Source organism: Girardinichthys multiradiatus, chromosome 15 (genome assembly GCF_021462225.1).
Source record: "Girardinichthys multiradiatus isolate DD_20200921_A chromosome 15, DD_fGirMul_XY1, whole genome shotgun sequence".
NCBI lineage: Eukaryota > Metazoa > Chordata > Actinopteri > Cyprinodontiformes > Goodeidae > Girardinichthys > Girardinichthys multiradiatus.
In genome coordinates, this window is record NC_061808.1 from 29,404,618 (window position 1) to 29,415,733 (window position 11,116).

Genomic DNA, 11,116 nt, shown 5'->3' on the forward strand with positions numbered 1-11,116 from the left:
AAACTGCAAGTTGCACGCTATTTTTCCATTAACCTCTGCATGCACTGCAGACCCTCACAGAAGTGATTAAGAATGATGTAATGGACACACATGCTGCCAGAGATTTCAGGCAAAGGCTTATTAAGAGAGGTTGGTTCATCTGTAGGCACGGATACCCACTTGCTGAGGTCTGCTGGATTTAGTAGAGAAAATCCTAAAGTCCACCACAGCAGACACCTTGCAACTTCCACAAACACACCTGGCTGATAGCCTAAGTAGTGCCGTCCCATTATTATTATTATTAAATTTTTTTCCTCTCCTTTTTCCGATCTAAAAAGTCTCAGAAACAGGAGTTATGTTAAATCCCATCATCATTTGAAAGAGCTAATTTGTTTAAACCTAAACTCATGTTAAACGTTGGTTTTGTTAAGATAACACCCTGCATAGTTGGTTACAAACCAGGATTGACTCCTTCACATTTATTGACCCATGGTTCATAGCGCTACCTTTGCCAATGCCACAGGCTGATTCCCGTGCCTGACTGGAATTGGACGACTGAGCTATGACCCCATTATTTGGTTATCTTGTTTTTTTTTCTTTCTTTTTATGGTTGTTTCACTTTGTCTCAGGGTTACCAGAGCTGATGACCAAAATAATGTGATGATGATGATGTGAATGTATTGTTTTGTATTTTTCTCATGGAATGACATAGACAGGTATGAGTTAGTCAGAGTTTAGTCCTGCCCAGGCTAACCTTGACCTGCCCAGTCATAGGCCTTTGAGAAACAAACTGAACTGTGTACTCCCGTTCCTGCCAAGAGGAACACAGGGACAGTATTTTTGTTTTTTTCTTTACTTCTTTTGCTTCTTCATGGATCATTGAATCTCAGCTCCTATGATGGATGGACCCATTAGCTTCAAAGACTGCGATTAATCACACCCTTCGAACCTAGGGGGGATGTTGGGGCCATCCATTTGGTCGCACATTTTGACGCACAGCTCAACAGACGTCGCAGCTCTGACGTCACTAGAGGTATAAACCAGCTGAGATGCAGAGTCTCAGGGCCATTTCTGCCTGTCGCAGGACAGCATATAGGAGGCGCATTTCTGGAGAGACAAGAGCCCCCAGGCGAACTTTTCCTCCACAAGGCCATTCCCGGAAGAGCTTGAAAGCTGGAAATCTGTCTGATACGAGAAGATCAGAGGATTTATTTGCCGATCGAAGACCTTGCCACAACCGGCGCAGGTACAAAAAAACCTACAGAGGTTCTATTTCCAAGGAGATGTTTCCTCCTTATGTATGCAGTCGACTAAAGGTTCTTCATCTTTTCCCCTCCTGGACGGATGAGAAGTTACCGTTTTTCTTTAATTCAATCACCCCCCTCTTTTTCTTCAGACCTGATCTCATCCTCAACCTGTGGAGAAAAGAAATCAACTTCAAAGTAATTTCGTTCTTTTCATAGTAAACCGGATAGGTGCATTTAGAGGTCTGGGCAGGATGAGGCAGTTAAGGTGATGTAGGATCACCAGTGGTTAATCTAAGGTATTAAATTGTTGCATGCAATACTGATTGAATTATGTTATGCTGAGCTGTGTTTTGATTTGCTGCGGAACTGTGGTTAATGTTTGTCCGGCTGATCCCAAATCAGCCAGGAGTTAGAAGTTGGACTTTTAAAAGTTTTTCCTTCAAGGCAGCTGCGGTCTGGGCCTCGCCCAACCACTCTTTGTTCCAGTTTTATTGCTGAAAATTTTCCACTGGGTTCCCGCCTCAAGAGTTTTATGACCCTTTGTCAAGATTTGGGGCGTTCAGCTGATAGTGGCTAAAGGGGCGTGGCCCCACCGTTTCATCAGCTGATCGCTGCTGCGATCGAGACATCAACACGACAGGAGGACTTCTTCCCATTTAACCCAAATTACACATTTTGTCCATAAACTGCTGGTTTGATCTTCATAGACACTAAATGCATATATATATTTTTCTTTTATTATTATTGTTAGGTAGTCATTGTTATTCCCTTTGTGTAGAATGGTGCTTGTTAGTTAGGTGAAAGTTTTGGACCGGAATAATGGTATATCAGGATTATTTGGCTTCAATAAATCTTCATATATATAATTAAGAGAAGCGTCTGTGTTTATTTCGTGCAAGAGAGATTTATCTGTCAAAACGAGGTCGAAGTTCCCCCACCTTCGGTGAAGCGGTTGAATAAACAGTGACAGTTTGTGGTTTTGGTTAATAATTTGTAATTATTAATGAGCTTTGAGCCCATAATCACAACACCAGAGGATATCTCTGATTTCTATTCGTAAGTGATGATTTTTGGTTAAGAAATTTATATTTTTCAAATTATTATTTTAAATTATGATTCTTGATGAATATTAATTAATCAATAATCATATTCCCTACAAGAGGCTATGTTGTCTGGAGTTTAAATGCCTCTGGTAGGGTCTCCAATGGCAAACAGGCTCTAGGTGACCAGTCAGACAAAGAGCGGTTCAAGAACCCCTCATGACGACTATTAAATCGAGGCACTTGACATCGCCCGGTACGGCGGAGCCGGGGTCCCACCCCGGAGCCAGGCCTGGGGTCGGGACTCGTCGGAGAGCACCTGTGGGCTGTGTTGCTCCTTGCGGGACCCAGCCGGGCCAGGCCCGAACGAGAGACGCGAGGCCATCCCCCAGTTGGCCCACCACCTGCAGGGGGAACCGTGATGGACCGGTGCAAAGAGGATTGGGTGGCGGACGAAAGTGGAGACCTCGATGGCCCGATCCCCGGATGCTTAGGCTGGCTCTAGGGATGTGGAATGTCACCTCGCTGGGGGGGAAGGAGCCTGAGCTTGTGTTGGAGGTCGAGAGATATCGACTAGAAATAGTCGGGCTTGCCTCCATGCACAGCGTGGGCTCTGGAACTCATCTCCTTGAGAGGGGCTGGACTCTCTTCTACTCTCTAGTGGCCCACAGGGAGAGGCGGCGGGATGGGTTTGCTTGTTGCCTCCCTGCTCAGCTGTCTCATGTTGGGGTTTACCCCGGTGCATGAGAGGGTCGTATCCCTGCGCCTTCGGGCTGGGGACAAGTTTCTGACTGTCATTTCGTCCTACGGGCCAAGCAGTAGTGCGGAGTACCCGGCCTTCTTGGCGTCCCTGTCAGGGGTGCTGGATAGTGCCCCTCCCGGGGACTCCATTACTCTGCTGGGGGACTTCAACGCCCACGTGGGAAACGACAGTGACACCTGGAGAGGCGTGATCGGGAGGAATAGCCTCCCCGATCTGAATCAGAGTGGTGTTTTGTTACTGGACTTCTGTGCTAGTCACGTATTGTCCATGATGAACACCATGTTCAAACATAGGGGTGTCCATCAGTGCTCTTGGCACCAGGACACCCTAGGCAGGAGGTCAATTATCAACTTTGTTGTCATATCATCAGACCTTCGGCCGCATGTTTTGGACATATGGGTGAAGAGAGGGGCTGAGCTGTCCACTGATCACCACCTGGTGGTGTGATGGATCCGCTGGGGGAGGAAAAAGCCGGACAGACTTGGCAGGCCCAAGCGCATAGTGAGAGTCTGCTGGGAACGTCTGGCGGAGCCCTCGGCCAAGGGATGTATTCAACTCCCACCTCCGGGAGAGCTTTGACCAGATTCCGGGAGATGTTGGAGACCTAGAGTCCGAGTGGACCATGTTCTCCGCATCTATTTTTGATGCTGCTGCCCATAGCTGCTGCAGTAAGGTCTGCGGTGCCTGTCGCGGCGGCAATCCCCAAACCCGGTGGTGGACACCGGCAGTAAGGGACTCTGTCAAGCTGAAGAAGGAGTTCTATCAGCTGTGGGCAGAATGGAGCGGGAGATCGACAGACGGATCGGTGAGGCTGCCACAGTAATGGGTGCACTGTGCTGGTCCATTGTGGTGAAGAGAAAGCTGAGCCGAAAAGCGAAGCTCTCGATTTACCGGTCGGTCTACGTTCCTACCCTCACCTATGGCCATGAACTTTGGGTCATGACCGAAAAAACGAGATCCCGGATACAAACGGCTGAAATGAGCTTCCTCCATAGGGTGGCCGGGCACTCCCTTAGAGATAGGGTGAGGAGCTCGGCCATCCGGGAGGGGCTCGGAGTAGAGCCGCTGCTCCTCCACATCGAGAGGAGGTAGTTGAGGTGGCTCAGGCATCTATACTGGATACCTCCTGGACGCCTTCCTCGGGAGGTGTTCCAGGCATGTCCCACTGGGAGGAGGCCCAGGGGACTTCCCAGGACATGCTGGAGGGACTATGTCTCTCGGCAGGCCTTGGGCTCCCTCCGGAGGCACTGGAGGAAGTGTCTGGGGAGAGGGATGTCTGAGACTGCTGAGTCTGCTGCTCCCGCGACCCGGTTCTGGATAAGCGGACGACGACGAGTACGAGTATGAGTGCGATTCTTCAAAGTAGAAGCCTTACTCGCCCATGAGTTTCAAGGCCATCAGGTGATGCGCGCTCTGGTCCCTCCATTAGCCACTGTCTGCAGCTGGAATGAGACATTTCAGTGTTGTGTGCCTACGCCCTGTTCTCCTGCTGGAAGAGTCATATCAAAACAGAGAGTAAGAAAAATGAGCCTACCAATTTAAAACTGCTCTGTAAGTAAAGGAGAAAGATCAAATGGTGAGCTCAAGAAAACCTAGCTTTATGTCTAAAGTCAGACAACTATTTAGAAGAAAATTATAAAGCAGTTGCAGGTGAGGTAACTTTAGAATGGAAATGTACCTTTGAACTTAGTAACTGAGCTGGAGTATATGTTAGGGCAGAAAGTCTAGATGGGACTAAATATCCGCCAGTGTCAAGTAAAACAGATCCTTTCGCATCCTGAGCATCACTGCGTAGTGAACTAAGTGGGATTCAGTCACAGTACAAATATAGATCATATAATATGGATGAAGTGTGTTTTGGGTAAGGCTTGATGGGACCTAAAATGTTAAGCTACTTTTCCTACAAATTGTAATAGATATATCTAAATCATTGTGCTTTTACAATTCAATCTTCCTGACAGTCATTGTGTTCTTTTTATATTTCTAGGAATCTGATTATTTTTGGAGTTGGGTAACACATATATGAATTCTCATATGATACTGATTTGCAGTGATTTAAATTTGTTTTTAAATTGAATGTCATTTGAAAGTGATGCTTTGATGCACAGTGGTCAAAACAGTAAACAGCCATTGAAAAGCCGTTTTCTTGTATTTGTATTGTTGATGGTATACAGGTCCTTCTCAAAATATTAGCATATTTCATCCGACCAATAAAAAAAAGTGTTTTTAATACAAGAAACGTCAACCTTCAAATAATCATGTACAGTTCTGCACTCAATACTTGGTCGGGAATCCTTTGGCAGAAATGACTGCTTCAGTGCGGCGTGGCATGGAGGCAATCAGCCTGTGGCACTGCTGAGGTCTTATGGATGCCCAGGATGCTTCGATAGCGGCCTTTAGCTCATCCAGAGTGTTGGGTCTTGAGTCTCTCAACGTTCTCTTCACAATATCCCACAGATTCTGTATGGGGTTCAGGTCAGGAGAGTTGGCAGGCCAATTGAGCACAGTGATACCATGGTCAGTAAACCATTTACCAGTGGTTTTGGCACTGTGAGCAGGTGCCAGGTCGTGCTGAAAAATGAAATCTTCATCTCCATAAAGCTTTTCAGCAGATGGAAGCATGAAGTGCTCCCTAGTGGACATGTAAAAAACTACATATTTAAAAAAATTTACATCACAAAGTTTTCTTCATGCCTGAAGGTGATAGAAAACACTTGAGAAAATGAGAAAATTTTATCCTTTCTGATTTAAAACCAAAACTTTATAGCTGATCAAATTAATCGTGTTGTGTTACATAACTGTTTTTAAAGATAATTCACTGTAAACATGAAGATTTTGGACAAAAATGCTTTTAACTTGGTGCCTTGGATTGACAGAATCCAAATTTTATGTGCAAGATGTAGATTTTAAAGCTCCGACAGAACAGCTCAACTACCACGACACAAGATTGAAACAAGGCCAAAATCTAACATTTCACAGAGAAAAAAATAATAGCAGAAAAAATTAAAACTATCTCAAAATAAAACTAAAATGCAAACATTTCAAAGTGAAGCATACAGGAAACAGGAGTGTTGAGAAAACCCAGCTGGTGACAATGACAAGTGCAACACAGGTATGTAGATAAACAGGGAACAGGTGCTGTAAGTGGCAAGCTATAGACCAGGGAACACACAGCTTGAAGGAAAAAGGAAGAAGGTTTTTCTTACATTTTACTACTGAGATTAGAACCTTTGTATCAATCTCAGGACTTCTACCAAAAACCTTAGCATTGCTTATTTTAGGAAATAAATAAACACCTGCACAGTCTCAGTGGTGAAGCATTCAACATTCAACAAGTCAACCTGCATCTCTCTCTGTCATTCTAGCCTGCTCTGAAGGAAGTATATATTTTGTAGTTAGTGAAAAGAATGTTAAATTGGGTTAACAGTGGGAGGTTACATGGATTTGTATTTAAATGTCAGGATGTCCCTGTGGAAAGGTTTAGAGCCACCCAGCTCTGGGAAAATTCAGCTTGACAGGGCGGTAGTTCAAATAATTCAAGTTAAGCCCTCGGAGAAGGAGCACGTTCTTATTGTGAATCACTTTGAATTTAGGACTGAAGAGAATTCTAACCTGAAGAAAAACTGTCAAAATGAAAATGTAAAAATTGCCTTTGATTGGACTAGATCAAAGTGGAAGTCTTATGTCTGATTACGTGAGTTTTCCTTCCCTTCTTGCTGCTCCTTTTTATGTTGAATTATAATCAAAGCTGCTCGGCAATTACAATGAAACTCATTTAGAGCGTGCATAGGCCAACTGCCTCAGGCTGAACGCTGCAGCACTAAATTGAAACAACTTCTGGCTCTGCATCATGGGCACTTTGGTGATAAAGAGGTTGATAGTCAAAAGGCAGCATGGGGCTGACGATTTGGTAATCTTGTCTCTTCCACCAGCACAAATGGTGAAAAAAGAGGTTATAATTGGTCATCATACAAAGAATAATGGCTGTCATGTTAGCGTTTCAAAACAACCAGTTTCTGCACTCCCCATGATTCTGTCTCTTCTTTGACAAATCAAAGAACTAAGGAAGGAAAGTCAGAAGAAAAAATAGAGGGGAAGAGGCTGTAAAAGAAGGAAAACACAAAGAAGGAACGACAAAAGGGGAAAGTATAAAGGCAGCAAGGGAACAAGGGAGGATTAAAAGAAAGAAAAACTGAAAAAAGAAAAGTCAAGAAGGGGGGAAAGGAGGAAAAGAAAAAGGAAGAAAAGAGGGAAAAAGAAAGGAAGAAAGCTTAAAAAGAAAAAGGGGGAAAGAAAAGAAAAAGAAGAAATGGAGGAGAGGAAGAAATCAATAACAGACAAATAAAGCACGAAGGAAGGAAGGAACATTTAAACCAAGCAACTTATTTAACCAAGGAAAATATTTAAATCAAATTAATTGTTTCCCAGACTGCGTAGGAAGACTGAGGACCGGACAGATTGAGAGAGACAGAGTTAAATGAGGAGAAGGGCTAATCTGACATGATCAAACTGGCAGCGTTTCGATGAAAAGCCTCATGTGAGCTGTGGGTTGGGGGCTGCAGTCTTCATTCCTGCATGAGGGGACAGCAGAGGTGAGAGGTGAGGAGAAGGATTGGGACTGAGAGCAGGAAATGGTAAAGGTTGCAGGAGAATTGACATACAGAACAAAGAAAGCCACATGTTTATGGCTCACAGCCTGTAGCTGCTCATCTGATCCACTGCTTGTGCTTTTCAACATACAGCCTGAACATTATCAGTTTTTCTCTTTTAAATCCAGAACTGTTGACAAGCTTTATGACTTACTTTATTGAACTGTGTATTTTATTCATGAAGCCAGACTGGATTTATTGGCCATTAGATAAAAAGCCAGTTTCACAGGGTGATATGAAATACTGCAGGCAAATAAAAATCTGTCTCTGGACACACTCTGCATTATTTAAGGGGCTTTATTTTGGCTTGCCTAAACGTTAACCAGGACATTAATGAGGGATGTTCCACCAACTGGTACTAGCCGGGAAGATTGACAAGCACATCAAATGTAATACATGTGATTATATAGCCCCACAACTTCGCACTCCTCTCACCCTCCATTGGGACCATGCAAGGGGAGATGAAAAGGGGTGAAATAGAAAAAGCTCTTAACTTTAAATCTAAGATATTTCCGTGATATGACTCTACTCCACTGTTTTCTAAACAATAGACACTGAAGGACAATGTGTTTTATTTATTTGAAATAAAATATATCATCTTCTGACATGACACAATAACAGGATTAATACAGAATGTCGAGATTTTAAATGGTGATTTATTCAACTGATAAAAAATAACAGAGCATTAAATTATTACCATTAACACAATGATGTTTAGTTTATTTAACACAACATGGGCAATTGCCCCCATAATGTATCTAGTTTATATTCAGCGGGGCAGTGGTATTCTATCAGCTAACCAAGCATGCTAATTTTATTATTAGTTAATATTTTTTTCTGTGTTCTTGTGTCGATGTTCACAAATGAAATAGGTTTTCTGGTAATAGGATATACAATATCTCAATACTGCCGGTGGCCCCACATGCATGCAGCACTCAAAGAAAGATTTGTTAGCCTAAAGAGGCCAGAAACACAAGATCGAGTTTTTCCATTTGTTCTTGGGAGAAAATCTGTAATGTGAGGGCAAAGGACCCAGTGGGTTCACGCCTGATAAATCAGGGCATTCTGTGTTGCTTGCATTGATGAGAGAAAATCCTTTAAAGCGTTGGGGTTTTCACACAGCTGGAGTCAATACAGATTTTCTATCAGGTCAGTTTCAGCCCTTTTTCTCTTCTTCTGTCCTTGTTTCACTCCTGGTAATTCATCCTTCCTGTACAATTCTTTCACTTCCTTTTGTTTTTCTCCCTATATCTTTTGGGTTATTTCTATTGCACCCCCTTATTTTCACATATTGTGCCTTTGCAGTGAGGGTCATCAATACTAGTCTGGAGAGGACAATTTGTCACAACAGGAAGGGAATGAAACTAGCAGCCTGACAATCAATTCTCCTCCAGACTGTGCCTTGCATCAAAATGTATATCCAGTGTTGATATCATCTTGGAGTTTTGAATGTATACATGCTGTACTTGTCTTAATCAATGATCCACCCTCCTTTCATTGAACCTTTGTTTATCTATTTCAAAACAACATCAGAACACGACAGTAAAGACACATTTTGTCGTATAATAACCAAAAATATTCAATGTATTTTATTAGCATTTTATATGCAACACAAATTAGCTGATGATTGTGAACTGAACGGATAACCAATTACTTTCAAGTCACCTAATGAGTAAATTGAGTCTGTGTGTAATTTAATCTCAGTACAGATGTTCAGTGAACATCTTACAGAGATGAGGAAGTGTTTACTGGGGTGGTACTTATTAGAGTCATGTGACAAAGTGTATGACCCCTTACACCTTTATCTATTTATTGCTTTTTTGCCAAACCTAATTCTTACAAATGTCTACTGCTGAAAAATAACATCCCCTAGTTCCAAAAGAATATTGTTAAAAGAAAATGGATGATCAACAATGAACTTCAGGAGTAATTTAGGACAAAAAAGCTAAATCTGAAGAAGTCTGTAAGAGGGCGGGGAGATACTTTATGTGTCTGCATATAAAATTTGAGAAACTGAGCATATTTATGCAGTAGAATAGCCCAGTTAAGCAAAAATCAATGGCTCCATCTCTATAGATGTGAAAAGTTGGATTGTGTTGCATTGTGAAAAGTAGCATTGACTCAGTGAAGGCAGAACCTAAATGTACACCACACTTTTCAGATTTTTACGGACTGAAATAAGTTGGTCTATCAAAGAAAATCCTTGTAATAAAAATGTTCAAGTCAGTATGAGTGTTTTTGCACCGTTTTTGCACTGTTTAGTAGATTTTAATTTAGTAGAGAGAGCAAGTGCTCAGTAAATAAATTTGTAAACATTAATGGAAAACTACCACTTGGAGATGTTTTGACAGATAAGCAGGGCTTTAATTTTCCTTGTTTAAAATTACAATGCACAACTAAAAAAGGACATTCTAAAGTAGTGTTGATTGTGGTTTAATTAGTTTTAATGCTAACTCAGTATTCAGATACTGACAGTTTTAAGATTTGTTTCAACACATTGGGGGTTAGTGTATGACATGAGTCAAATCAATGAGTCAAATACATTATTATTTAGTCAAAACTACTTGTTACCTTTTTCTTGTTAGAATAAAAATATTGGTTTGCAGAAATTTGTCATCCCTTCCAGATTGAAGGGATAGTTTGTCTATATTTTTAAGTGGGTTTCAGCAATCTGGGTGATGAGGATGATCTCAGTTTGGAAAATTAGGAAGTAGTCAAGATAACTGGAGTGAGACAGGATATTCCAGAATGGATTATAGCAATCAAAAACAAATGAGACAAGAGGGGCAGTGTGGTTGAGGTTTGTGTGTTGCCAGAGCCTGTGCATAATTGTGCTCTGTTTGTACCACTTTGGGGTTAGCCTGGGTGCTGTGTGGTGGACTGGCTTGGAGGCATGGGGTTGGGTAGCATGTAGGTTGCTTTTGGGTTGCCTGCAGGCCGCATAATCACATGGTGTGGCCTGGATTAATTCAATTCAATTCAGTTTTATTTATATAGGGGCAACGGTGGCGACAGTGGTAGGGGTTCGTCCTGAAACCCCCACTCTGTCTGTCTCAGTCATTGTGTCCTTGGGCAAGACAATTCACTTGCTTTGCCCGATGATGGTGGTCAGAGGGCCCGGTGGCGCCGATTGTATGGCAGCCTCACTTCAGTCAGTCTGCCCTAGGGCAGCTGTGGCTACATTGTAGCTTACCACTGTAAGTGTTAAATGTGTATGAATGGGTGGATGCCTGATTGTAGTGTAAAGCACTTTGGGGTCTCTGGGGACTTCATAAAGCGCTATACAGGTGCAAGTCAATTACCAATTACCATTACTACCAATTCATCAAATCGCTCCAATTCACAACACATGTCGTCTCAATGCACTTTAGAAGTCAATTCAATCGAATCATACAGATTTCAAGTCATTTACATATACTACAAATAATCCTAACTATC